Source organism: Hakea prostrata, chromosome 1 (assembly GCF_041222555.1).
Source record: "Hakea prostrata isolate BN-2017 chromosome 1, UWA_Hpros_2, whole genome shotgun sequence".
Classification (NCBI taxonomy): domain Eukaryota; kingdom Viridiplantae; phylum Streptophyta; class Magnoliopsida; order Proteales; family Proteaceae; genus Hakea; species Hakea prostrata.
The window spans coordinates 30,915,152-30,928,577 of record NC_142600.1 but is presented as its reverse complement, the minus strand read 5'-3'; the positions used below and the strand labels follow the sequence as shown (position 1 = coordinate 30,928,577).

Here is a 13,426-nt window from a genome sequence, read left to right as displayed (position 1 = left end):
AAACTTCCATATGGCCATTCAGAATTTTGTTTGCAATGTTGGCCTATTTGCTTCTCCAAATTATGTATTGACACCTCCTGATTTTGGAAACGCACATCCACGCTCTTCATAAAGTTAGTAGACGAAGTCTTTGACATTTGTAGCATCATCTCTTTGAAATGATTAGTGGGAGGTGGGGCTTCGAGTTCTTCTCTTTGCTATCCTTGCTCTTTCCATGTAAAATTTGAATGGTTTCTCCACCTTAGGTTGGATGTATTGCTATAGGGGTTGCCTTAAGGGTTCCTACCAAAATTATTGGAAACAAAATTAGATTTGTCTGATTTATTAGAATATGTATCAAAATCATGGCTACTACTTCTCATGTCACAAGAAATCCCTTGAATCTTAGAAACAATTAAATTTTGAATTTTTCTTCTGAGAGTTTTCAATTTTGTATCAAGCTTAACTTCCATTGCAACCATGACATCAACTTCATATACCCTGCAACTTCACTCCTTGGTTGCCTATTTGATGATCATTGGTAGGAATTAGTTGCTATCTCATCCATCAATTCATAGGCACGAAAACTTGTTGCGTCCGTACTCTCAAGTGCAAGAGGTCACCCAAGCAATAAAGAAGTAAGAGGGACATAGTTCCCACGAGGATCGAAAAGATTAAAAATTATGTACTAGCTTTAAAACACCTCTAATTATCTAGCTAAATGAATTATGAAGGATTAAATAAAATATTGATTAAATTTAACAAAACATGAATGAAATAACTAAATTGCTAACACAAATCAAACTCAATGGATGAAATTACTAGGGATTTGATTTCACCAAACATGATATAGATTATTGATTAATTCCCCCCTCCCTTTCTCATATAACCAATTTAATCTCCCACTTGTCGACGAGATTTCCTAATTTCTTATGCCTGAGGATCCCTAACATATTAAACTCCCCTAACAGTTATGCTTAGAGGATCTATAATAACCCCCAATATTTCTAATCTGAAACCCGAATTGCAAGTTCGAGTACCTAAAGCTCTAGTCGGAAGAAGTTGTGGGCCATTTGAATTGAAGCCAATGTTTCGGCCCCAAAGCGATGGATTTAGATAGTGTTGGTGAAGAATCTCCCTTATTGGGAACCGGAAGAAGATCCAATTAGAACACGGATGGATTGGGTTGGTGGATATCTAGTGCAAGAAAGGTTGAGTTGGAAGACGTCCATGAGCCAGGTAAGAGCCCTCCACATGTTGATTAAGGTTGTAATAGATCTAGGGACCAACCGGGAGTGTAAACCGCCCAAGTATTAAAAATTACTAGGGGCGGTTGCTTAAGACATTCGATTGGCCAAGCAACCACGACCCTTGGTGGTTGATTGGAAAATTTGGCAAAAAAGGGCCTGATTTGCCCTTTGACACTCTATTTAAAGCCTTCCATGACCTAATTTTGTATGATTTTATTCCTGAAGGCAGCCGTGGACTAAGAAGAGTCAGAGAACACGTGGTTGGTGGAAGAGAACCTTTTTCCGTGAAGAAATTTTATTTTATTTTATTTATTTATTTATTTTTTAATTTTTTAATTTTTTTTTTACTTTGGTTTAATATATATCTCTTTGCCATTGATGATCTTGATTAGATCTTGCCAAGAGGAATGGATTTTATATCCGATTTAATGGTAGATCCTATCAAAGAAGATGATGTAGATCCATAATTTTCCTTCTGAGATCCATAGTTTTGAGTGGCTTCTCTGCTGTTCTAAGGACATGGTTTAGACTTTGATTGACCCAAATACAGATCAAGGATAGATGATCAAAAGTCTGAATTTTGGACTTAGAATTCTGCCTAAGACTGGAGCGATTGCTTAGGCCGATCGATTGATTTGACTGACTGCCTTAACCGTCCGGTTGGGTTCCAAAAACTGCTTGGAGGTCGTTTCTACTCAGTTTGAATCTAACGTAAGTTTGTGATTATAATCTAGGGGTTTCATGGGATTTACTAGAGTATTTGCTTGAGAGGACTTAGCACATTTAACCATATTTTTTCCTCTTAAGTTAGGTAAGGACACAATTGCATATGTAACTGAATTTTTTAATATCATGATTCATTAATTGATCTAATCACATTAGTGACTTTATAACTTGCTATAATTACTGTCTTGCTTTTTTACTCATTATGTTTTGTGAATAATGTTTATTACACTTTACTTCTTTGTGGAATGTTGTTGTTTTGTGTGACTGTGACTTGGGGAATACCTGGCTTGGGATATTAGGAGCTATGATATGGGACACTCTCATATGATGCCCCCAACACCTTTCATGGCTGTTGTCCTTCCTGACTAAGATGTCTAGATGCATGGCTAAGTTACCCATAGTTGCTACTATCCTTTCAACAGGGGTATTGAAGCCGAGTGACCATTGATAACAATGATGTGGTATTGTGGGCTCCAAAAGAGGTAACCAGTCCGTGAGAAGTGATGAGCACATTTATGTGTGAAATCTTAGGGCATAAAGCATGCATTTTACACACTTACAGTGGAGCTACCTTGGGTTTTATGTTGTTTTTGCAGATTTTAGGACTTTTCAATATTTAAGCAAATATTTGGAGTTTTGGGCATGAATCATGCAATTTTACATGTCAAGAGGTCCATTCAAATTCTCAAATGCGAAAATGGGCCTGATTTGGAGCATGATGGGCTAGAGATGTTCTTATGGGCCAACTCTGAAATATTAAAGAGATAAAGAAGGCAAATTTGATCTACTGAGATTATAAATTATCAATCAAATCTATAGAGATATTATTGAGAGAGTCCAAATGGAGAAAAGAGTCATTGCATACTTCAATATTGTATTTCATATTTGGGATTTGATTAAAGAAAGAAAAAGAGGAAAAATAATTATATTTAGAGAATGAAGAGGCAAAAATCCCGTTTTTGAATGTCTCTGTCCAGTTTCGATCAAGCCCTTCATCGAATTGTCATCCAGTGTTCGATCATGATGATTTTTGGAGGAGAGCTTCACGACTTCTTAAACCTCAAATCCAACGGTGGAATTTTGAGTTTGATTCAAATTCTGTCAAGATTCATATCTCAAGTAAACTCTATAAAAGGAGAGGATACTCCATCAAAGGGGAACGTATTCTAGAGCTTAGGAGAAGCACATTTTCTTTTCTCTTTGGTTTATTTAGGCTTTCTTTAATTTTCTTTGCTTGCATTTTTGAGATTTTAATTTCTAGATTGAATGTTTAGGTTAAATTTTTTTTATTTATTTATTTTATATATATATATATATATATATATATATATTTGTAATGCAATTCAAGTTCAAGTTTCGAGTTTTTAGATTCATTTTTTTTGGGTCTAGCAATTGCAGATTTAGATCATTCTAGATCTAGATTTAGATTTGGTTGGAAGGGTTGGTTGAGATTCGAATCGTTTGTTCAATTCGCAAGTAGGTAACCTTCTTTATTAATTTTCTCTCCTCCCTCCATTCCCGCTTCTGTCCACCCCTCCATATTCTTAATTTAGGATTTACTTTCAACATTTATTTATTGCTCTCCCTTCCCCTAGGTCCTTGATCAGAGATACCTATAGTCGTGCCTCTCTTTGATTAAGGTTTCCTTTTCCTTTTATTAATCTGTCATTTACTTACAGCATTTATTTATTGTTCTCCCTTCCCCTGGGTCTTTAATCAGAGATGCCTACAGTAGTGCATCTCTTTGGTTAAGGTTCCCTTTCCTTTTATTGATTTAATTATTTCTTTTCTGTAATTTATTTTTCTCTAATATCCTCTCCTCCCCCATCAGTGGACTGTAAGTTACAGCAAAGGGTCCACGGTCAAAGTCATTATAATTATACTCCCCTTCCCTAGATCCAGAGTTAACACTCGGATCACTTCCCTTTTATTTTTATTTATTTATTATTCACATTTTTTTTTGCCTTATATTAATTATGCGTTGATTATGTTTGCTTTAATTTTCGTTTCAATTCTATAGCATGAAATGTATGGATTAGGACCATTCATTTAGTTAATTAAGTAATTAACAAATTTTAATCATTGCACTGATCGTGTCGCTAACCAACCAAAAATAAAATCCTATACTAATCTAGCAAGCAGAAAGTACGGGTCGAACTATGGGGAACTAAAAGGCTAAGTTACTAAGATTGAATTTAACGAAACTAAATTTAAACTAAATCTATTAATTAATGCAAAAACTTAAACTATGAATATGTGAAGATCTTTGGGATTTTGAATCCCCAATGTTTTTCCCTAATCGATATAACTCTACACTTCAAAGCAAATTAGGGATGGTCTTCCTAGGTATGCCCTATCTTCGCAAGACTACCGTCCTTCGCGGAAACTTGGCACGCTTAGTTCGCTGAGTTATAGAACATCTTTGGCCAAACTCAAGCACAATCAACTATAAGATATAGAACAATCAACTTAATGAAATAAGCATGGTTCATCTACATCCCAAAGAAAAGGAACTAGTTACTCATTATCACAAAGTTCATAAGAAAAATAAAGATGAAACATAGGGGGGGGGGGGGAGAGAGAGAGAGATGTGGTCTTCTTCTTCAGCAATGAGAGAGATGAGAGCCGTTCGCCCTCTTCTTTTTTGTGATTGGCTTCTCTTTTATGTCTCCCGCACACAATGAATCCCTCCTCTCTACCCGTCATTTGACCTTTATTCTTTCGAATTTTGGAAAAACTCAAAACTGGAAAGTTGTAGATATTTTCATTATCGTTCCATATCATCTTGAATCACTGAAATCCAAGCTCATATGAGAGAGATATGCCCAAAATACTGAAGGTAGGTCTGTTTACCCGATTTTCAGATTTATTTCCAATTTTGTTCCTTAGACCTCCACCTGTTTCCAATTTGACTAAGATCTCACTTTTCATGATTTCTTGGGCAGCAAGATTGAATGCCATGATTTAAAATCCACCAATATCTAACATATTTGCCAACTTTAGTCCATATTATCTCTAATATCCAAAATCACCTTATTCCTGAAAAATACACAAAAATACTCAATTAGCTCTCTTTAATTAAATAAGTATGGGGAATTAAATCAAATAAATAATGGTAAATGCATGCTTATCAAATACCCCCACACTTGAGTGTTTGCTAGTCCTCGAGCAAAACAAAACAATAAAAGTAATACAGAAAATAAAGAAAGAAAAACGTAACTCACTTTCGTAGGAATCACGGTTGCACTTAGCATGTGCAACAAGCCTTTAAATCCCTAGGTTACCCTAGTGGACGAGTTGTGTCTCGTGAGTGTTTGCAGAGAATATACACACAAAATTCTTAAGTGCTCTTCTAATTATTCTAGCAGTAGTAAGAGTAGAAAGATAGATTCCAAGACAAAGACACTGCACTAAAGATTAAAGGGAATATAGGCACCCCCACACTTAAGCTCTTACACCCTCTCTTGAGTCTAGCTCTAGGCAAACAATTCAATCGAGAAGTCTCCTCTTATCTTCAGTCTACCAGTTCACCCTCAAATAAAACTAAACTAGATACCAAATAATACCAAGAACTCAAGATCTAAGCAATATTGACCTTCTTAGACATTTCACCTTTATAAGCACATTAATTCACTTCTTTCTTTAATGGTCACAGTTCTAGTCCGTGCAATGTCTTGCCTCTTAAGCTTTCTAGATGGCCTATGTAACGAGTGTTGGGTCAGTCGCTCTCAAGCCAGATGGCCTTAAGGGACTAGGTGTAGAATACCCCTTGAACTTACTTACTCAAGCCAACTAGGCTACAGGCCAAGACTGGACCAAAGACACCCCAACTGTTTGACGTGAAGCACGATGTTGGTGACACCGAGACCCGGTTACTAAGAAGGAGGTCTAACCTTTAAACTTTAGCATATATATATATATATATATATATATATATATATATATATATTCTTTTTCTTTTACTTCAATTCACTTCACATTTAAATAGTCTAAAATCGGTCTCAACTTGTCACCATAAGCACAAGGCAATACAAGATAACTAGATGGTCAAAATTTCTGGACTACCTGGAATTCCTATTTTCCGATTCAACCTCGGTCTCAAAATGTAAAACCCATTACTATTCTCTCAAGAGGGTGTTCATTACATCAGATGGGATTTCTAAAACACTTAAACTCTCATTTTGTATCTAAGCAAGGAATTAAAACATTTATCTTACCAAAGCTGGAAAAAATTGGGCACTTTTTATTTTTGTGACAATGCTCTACCAACTATCAACAAGTCTTACTCGAGTTGACACCCCCCCCACACTTAAATTATGCAATGACCTCAGTGCATGCAAAAAAATAATAGAAGCAAATAGAGGAAAGAGTGTACCTGATGTTTGAACTCATGATAGAACACGCAACAGTAAAACCTAACAACAAACAAAGAAAATAAAGGAAAAAAAACAAGAAATAATATCTAAACATACGGGTTGCCTCCCATAAAGCGCTAAGTTTAGAGTCTTCAGCCAGACTCAGTAAGAAGCAGCCAATGGAGGTGGATGCTCAAATCTAAATGTGAATGGTCACAGCTCCAAAGAAGTGGAAGAGTCCAACAATGTGTCGACTTCCTCAATATTTAGGTTAGATTCCCCAAATGGCAAGTAATGTTGTAGGGGATCATCAATAAAAATGTTTAGAATATAATCAACCACTACCTCATCAATAAAGTTAATCGCAAAGCACTCTTCATCTCTATTTGGGCTTAAAGATACATTCTTTATAGAATCTGGATTTGAGGACTCAAGAGCTTCAGGGAAGGGGGCTTTGGGAGTGTAAGATTCAGGAGTAGGACCTTCTACAATCGGAATGTGCAACCCCTTACAAGGAAATTGATGGGAAATACTCACAGGTGGTGTTTCTTTACTAGGCTTGTGTGCATCATCGCCAGTCTCATGGGTCAAATCAACCTCCTCTCAACTCTCAAGATCAATGGGCAATGGCTTGGGAGTAGGCAAAGGTGCATAATATTCCTTCCCACTACATGTCACAATAGAGACTGCTTGGACTTGTTCTTTCCTAGACCCAATTTAATGATTAGGGTTACCTATTGGTTGACTAGGTAACTAACCAACCTCCCTCCTATTGATGGCATCAGCTAGTTGACCAAGTTGGATTTCCAATTTATTAATGGATTGAGAATGGGAATGCAACAATTGAGTGTTTTGCTCTAATCCACTAAGTGCTTTTAGTACCTTATCCTCAAATGATGAATTATGTGAGGGTTGTGAAGATGATGGTTGCTCATTCCTATAGGCATTTTGGTGCATATTAAATGGAGGTGGCCTATAAGGTATTTGATTAGAGGGATTGGGCATTGAGTTTCGCCATGAAAAAATGGGGTGGTTTCGCCATCCTGGGTTATAAGTATTGGAATATGGATCATTGCCAAATTTAGAGACTCCTTGGGCCAAATGTGTATGCTCCTTAACAAACTCAGGGTATTGTGTAGCCAAATAGCAATCAGTGACATGATGGGATAGGCTAGAACATAAAGCACATGCTTCAATCTGATTAGGTGGAGAGAAACTTGTAGGAAGTGGAGATGGGGTTTGTTGTCCTAATGACAAGAGATGGTCCAATTCCTTTGATAGTAAGTCAACCTTAGTGCTCATCTCAATGGTAGGATTGATCTCATAGAGATCGCTCCTCTTTGGTTGCCCAATGGATGGAATCTCAGTCCTAGCTGTTGAAGCATGGTGTTGGGAGTTTTCACTAAGGGTCTCAAAAAGTTCCCATGCCTCATTCTCATTCTTGTGCATGAAAGTCCCACCACAAGAAGAATCAACCATTTGCCTATGTCGGTCTCTAAGGCCATCATAAAAGCATTGAACCAATTGCCATTTAGGAATAGCATGGTGGGGGCACTTTCTAAGTAATTCTTTTAGTCTTTCCCAAGCCTCATGAAATTGTTCTCCTTTTTGTTGGGAGAAACTCATTATCGCTCTCCTAATGCTATTGGTACGGCCAATGGGGAAGAACTTTTTAAGGAACTCCTGTTGCATTTCTACCCAAGTGGAAATTTTAACATTGTCCAAAAAATGAAGCCAACACTGAGCTTTATCTTTAAGGGAGAATGGGAAAAGAAGTAACCTTAAAGCATCAATTGAGAGGTTTTGAATTTTAACCATGGAGGACACCTCTAAAAACTCATCTAAGTGCTTATAAGGCTCTTCATTGGCAAGTCCATAAAAAGATGGTAGCATTTGAATCACACTAAATTTGATCTCATATTGAGCCGCCTCTATGTTAGGCAACTTAATACAAGAAACCGGAGTATATATTGTAGGAATGAAATGCTCACTCAAGGGCCTCATTGAAGGCTCATAGTTTGCCATGGTTCTTTGCCTGCTAAGGTTGGCTAAAGTCTCTTCTAACTTTAAGTCAAGTGGAGTCAACTTAGGGTTTAGGGACGGACGACCATGCGTACACACAGAAGAAGAAAAAAGAAGAAGAAGCTAAATAAGTAAAATTCAAAGAAAATAACTATAGCAAAAGGGAAAGTTTAGGACGTACCTGAAGCGCAATCCACGTGATCTTTCGAACAAAAGTTACACATGTGGGATCTGAGGGATGGGGATTTTTTTAAAAATTAACCTAAACAACTCAATCTAATGTAATATTACAATTGAAAAGTCCTAAATACAATTATATCTAAGAAAGAAAAGATAACAATCCAAACTAATTATCGAATCGCTACTCTTGCAGTTACCTACAAAACAAAAGAAAAAGAGATTAGTTAAATAAGAAAAGAAAAATTAAAAATTAAAAACACTAAAATTACTCTAAAAATTATGCCTAATTGACAAAAATCAATCCTAGCAACCGTGCTTTGGTTCCCCGGCAACGGCGCCAAAATTTGATCGTGTCGCTAACCAATCAAAAATAAAATCCTATACTAATCTAGCAAGCAGAAAGTACGGGGTCGAACTATGGGGAACTGAAAGGCTAAGTTACTAAGATTGAATTTAACAAAACTAAATTTAAACTAAATCTATTAATTAATGCAAAAACTTAAACTATGAATATGTGAAGATCTTTGGGATTTCGAATCCCCAATGTTTTTCCCTAACCGATATAACTCTACACTTCAAAGCAAATTAGGGATGGTCTTCCTAGGTATGCCCTATCTTCGCAAGACTACCGGCCTTCGCGGAAACTTGGCACGCTTAGTTCGCTGAGTTATAGAACATCTTTGGCCAAACTCAAACACAATCAACTATAAGATATAGAACAATCAACTTAATGAAATAAGCATGGTTCATCTACATCCCAAAGAAAAGGAACTAGCTACTCATTATCACAAAGTTCATAAGAAAAATAAAGATGAAACATAGGGGGGGAGAGAGAGAGAGAGATGTGGTCTTCTTCTTCAGCAATGAGAGAGATGAGAGCCGTTCGCCCTCTTCTTTTATGTGGTTGGCTTCTCTTTTATGTCTCCTGCACACTATGAATTCCTCCTCTTTACCCGTCGATTTGACCTTTATTCTTTCTGATTTTGGAAAAAATCAAAACTGGAAAGTTGTAGATATTTTCATTATCGTTCCATAGCATCTTGAATCACCGAAATCCAAGCTCATACGAGAGAGATATGCCCAAAATACTAAAGGTAGGTTTGTTTACCCGATTTTCAGATTTATTACCAATTTTGTTCCTTAGACCTCCACCTGTTTTCAATTTGACTAAGATCTCACTTTTCATGATTTCTTGGGCAGCAAGATTGAATGCCATGATTTAAAATCCACCAATATCTAATATGTTTGCCAACTTTACTCCATATTATCTCTAATATCCAAAATCACCTTATTCCTGAAAAATACACAAAAATACTCAATTAGCTCTCTTTAATTAAATAAGTATGGGGAATTAAATCAAATAAATAATGGTAAATGCATGCTTATCATTGCACTCTTGCATTATCATTAAGAAGTTTATTCTAAAGTGACATATCTCCTTGAGATTGACCCGTTAGCTAGACGATACTGTGCGCTTGCGGATACTTTTAATTTCACAAACAAGGAGACACAATGGCCCACTATTTATCATACAATGGTAGGTTTGCATATGTTAGGGTTGGGCTCATGAGCATCCAAAAGGCGACTTAGGTGTCATGAGGAGACATGACAAGCATCTGCCCCAACAATATTTCAATGACAATAGGGTTAAGGAATGTGGTCTAAAAGAGGTAATCAGTTCATGAGGATTTACATTCCTAGGTGGAGAAGGACATTGGACCAGAAAGGTACCAGGCATGGGGAAATGTATCTGGACCACATGTAGTGTGTTACCATATGACTTTGCATTAGGTTTATAATCCTTGACATGTGCCAGTTTAGACCAATGGTTGCGGTGAGAGAGTGTGGACTTGTACTTCAGCCATGGTTGATGATGTGGATTGTACCCTTTACTCGGGATCCCAAAAAAGGTAGCCAGTCTGTGAGGGATCAGAGGAGGGCTGGTGTTTTATCTTAAAGCACGTTTGCCTAGATAAAGACTGACATGATTATACCTGTTAGATGCAATTTGCATATCATGTCATTTCCTTATACATTATCATGATGTTATGTGATCTTGGTATATATATGTGGTTGTTGCCTTACTGAGTTCAATAGAACTTATCCTTATGGATTTTCTTTGTTTTATTTAGATGCCTTTGCAGAAACAAGAGAAATTCCCTATTCATAGGAAAACTCCACTGAAGAGATACTGAATATGCTAGTGGGACCTACTTATGTTGAGCACGAAACTTCCTGCAGGTGCATGTAGTGCTCTTACGAAACCTATTGATGGGGAACGAGCCTTAGTTGTCACACCCCACCCGCCGGTCTCGGTTATTCGCCCGACAACCCATGGGAGTGATCCGTCACAGGATCCACGGTTTTAGTCTATCAACAATAATAAATACAAATATAGACAATCAAGAGCAATAAATGTTCAATAAATGAATTAAAGGAATTACAGGAGTCCAAATACTCCAATAACAATAATAAAGGAAAGAATAATGAATAAAAAATGAATACGAGTTCAGCGGAAGTAAACAAAAGAGTTATATTATCTTCTTTCTGGTTTCTTTTTCTAAGGCTTAAGTTGAGTGACCACCACTAGTGACCGCCCCAAAATTAGAGAGTTTCAATCCGAAACTCAGGCTTCTGATCACCCGTTTTCAATCCGGATTTCGAGTGATCATGGTCTAAGTCTCAAATCTAATACTCCCAAAGCCAAAGGGTGAAGGAAATCCTAACAATTACCATCATTGGGTTACCCAGAACTCTCCCCTTGATTGGATTATCCTTTTCACGAAAGCAGGGTTTCGTTTTTGGATGAATCACCTCAAGTAGATTGGAAAGAGAGTCACAATAATCAAAAAGGGTAACCACCATGATAAGGGGATGGGTTAACACTAATTTAAAAGACAAAGAAGATAAAGAATGAAGGGTGAATTCATTACCTCACTTCGGAACACCAGAAAAAGGGAAGGACTGATCTCCAGATCACTGCCAGCACTTCAGATCCACTTTCGGAACTTCCCCGCAGCCGTCTAACCTCCAAAATTAGCAACCACGAATAAAATATTCGTTATTTGGATGAGGGTTACCTTTTATAGAAGTCAGGGGGCAAAATAGGGCAAAAACTATGAAAATAGACCGGGCGGTCGCTTGGTTTGATCGACCGCCACTAGCAACCGCCCCCATGTATTTTTCCATACATGGGTGCTTTTGCTAGGGGGTTGATATCCAAGTACAATCTAGCCCTAAAGAAGAGATGGGGGAGATCTTACCTTCATTCTGGACATCTCTGAACAACACTTGTCTTCCAGAAGACCAACCACCAACCAAGGTAGGCTCTTCAGACAAATGATCCAGATCCATGGGTTCAGGGTATGGATCATGGGCTTCTATTTGAACACTCCACAACTTTATCCGGCTAGACCTTCGGGTTCTCAGACTTGAAATACGAATCTCGGGTTAGAAATACAGGGGTTGTTACATCCCTCCCTCCTTAAAAGAAATTTTGTCCCCAAAATTACAATGTACCTGAAGGTCCAAAAAGGTGAGGATACTTGGACCACATCTCATCTTCTTTCTCCCAAGATGCTTCCTCAAATGAATGATTCTTTCATCTGATCTTCACCAAAGGTATAGTCCGGTTTCTCAATTGCTTGTCCTTCCGATCCAACAGCCGGTTCTTCATCATACGTCAAATCCGCACTCAAACCTTCCGGTTCATGCTGGAGCAATTGCTTTGCGCTTGCCAAGCATTGCCTTAGCATGGACACATGGAAAACATCATGCACACCAGCAAGAGACGGAGGCAGAGCCAACCGATAAGCTACTGGTCCAACTTTTTCAATAATGTCAAAGGGACCAATATACCTAGGGCTGAGCTTTCCTTTGATATTAAAACGCATGACTCCCTTCATTGGCGAAACTTTCAAAAACGCACGCTCTCCAACTTGAAACTCAAGGTCAGACCTTCTTTTATCCGCATAAGACTTCTGTCGAGACTGAGTAGTTTTGATCCTTTCTCTAATCATATCCACCATGGTATAGGTAGTTTTGATTAGATCAGGGCCAAGAACACGCCTTTCCCCAACTTCATCCCAATACAGAGGAGTTCTACAAGTCTTTCCATACAGAGATTTAAACGGGGCCATTCGAATAGTAGACTGATAACTGTTATTATAAGCAAACTCCACCAAGGCTAGGTGGTCATCCCAGTTACTACTCATATCTATGTCACACGCTCTAAGCATATCTTCCAAAATCTGTATGGTCCTTTCCGATTGGCCATCGGTCTGAGGATGATGAGCAGTACTCAAATTCAGCTGAGTACCAAGAGCTTTCTGCAGACTATTCCAGAAACGCGAAGTAAACCTCAGGTCTCTATCTGACACAATGCTAACAGGAATACCATGCAGTCTCACCACATTATCAACATAAAGTCGGGCCAACTTATCCATAGAATAGGTGATCTTCATCGAAATGAAGTGTGCCGATTTGGTTAATCGGTCCACTACCACCCACATTGAGTCATTCCCCTTGCTAGTTCGGGGTAGACCTGTAAAAAAGTCCATAGCAATGTCTTCCCACTTCCAATTAGGTATTGGAAGAGGTTGCAGAAGGCCGGACGAAGGCTGCCGGACAGCTTTCACACGTTGACAAGTTCCACACTTAGCAATGAAGTCTTCCACATCATTCTTCATGCTAGACCACCAAAAATACCCTTTCATATCATGGTACATCTTCACACTTTCGGGATGAATAGTAAAGATGGACTGATGAGCATCAGTCAAGATTTCATTTCTGAGGTCTTCAACAGCAGGAACACAAACTCTTTCTCTAAAAACAAGAGCACCATCAAAGGCTAGGGAGAAATCTTCCACGTCCTTAGTCTTCGAAGCGATCAGGTCAATCTTCTTCTTCAATTCC

At 37.9% G+C, this 13,426-nt stretch overlaps 1 non-coding gene across 1 annotated transcript; it reads left to right on the top strand.

The window, feature by feature from the left end:
• The first annotated feature begins 7,847 nt into the window (after nucleotides 1-7,847).
• Nucleotides 7,848-7,954, top strand: LOC149028729 (small nucleolar RNA R71). The gene has a single exon (XR_016171325.1). It is a non-coding gene; the product is annotated as a small nucleolar RNA R71 (small nucleolar RNA).
• The last annotated feature ends 5,472 nt before the right edge of the window (nucleotides 7,955-13,426 follow it).